The sequence below is a fragment of the Cyprinodon variegatus genome, unplaced genomic scaffold (genome assembly GCF_000732505.1).
Source record: "Cyprinodon variegatus isolate N-32 unplaced genomic scaffold, C_variegatus-1.0 Scaffold688, whole genome shotgun sequence".
NCBI classification, from domain to species: domain Eukaryota; kingdom Metazoa; phylum Chordata; class Actinopteri; order Cyprinodontiformes; family Cyprinodontidae; genus Cyprinodon; species Cyprinodon variegatus.
The window spans coordinates 17,925-18,186 of record NW_015151141.1 but is presented as its reverse complement, the minus strand read 5'-3'; positions in this window follow the sequence as shown (position 1 = coordinate 18,186).

The window sequence follows — 262 nt, the reverse complement described above, 5'->3', positions numbered from 1 at the left end:
TGCGCCTTATAGTCATGAAAATACGGTACTAAATTTTCCATTTTATCCACATCAATAATGGAGATTGGAGTTTTTGAGTTTTTTTTTTGTTTGTTTTGATCCAAGCTAAAACCTTTAAGAACCTTTGTGTCCACTTACTGTTTCACATATTAAAGCTGTTATGTTTGGCCGTGATTTTAATTTTAAACTGCTGGCAGGATTTTTGTTTCCGTAGAAACATTTGTGTTGTTGATCTTCTGCACTGCAAATCTGATATAAAAAA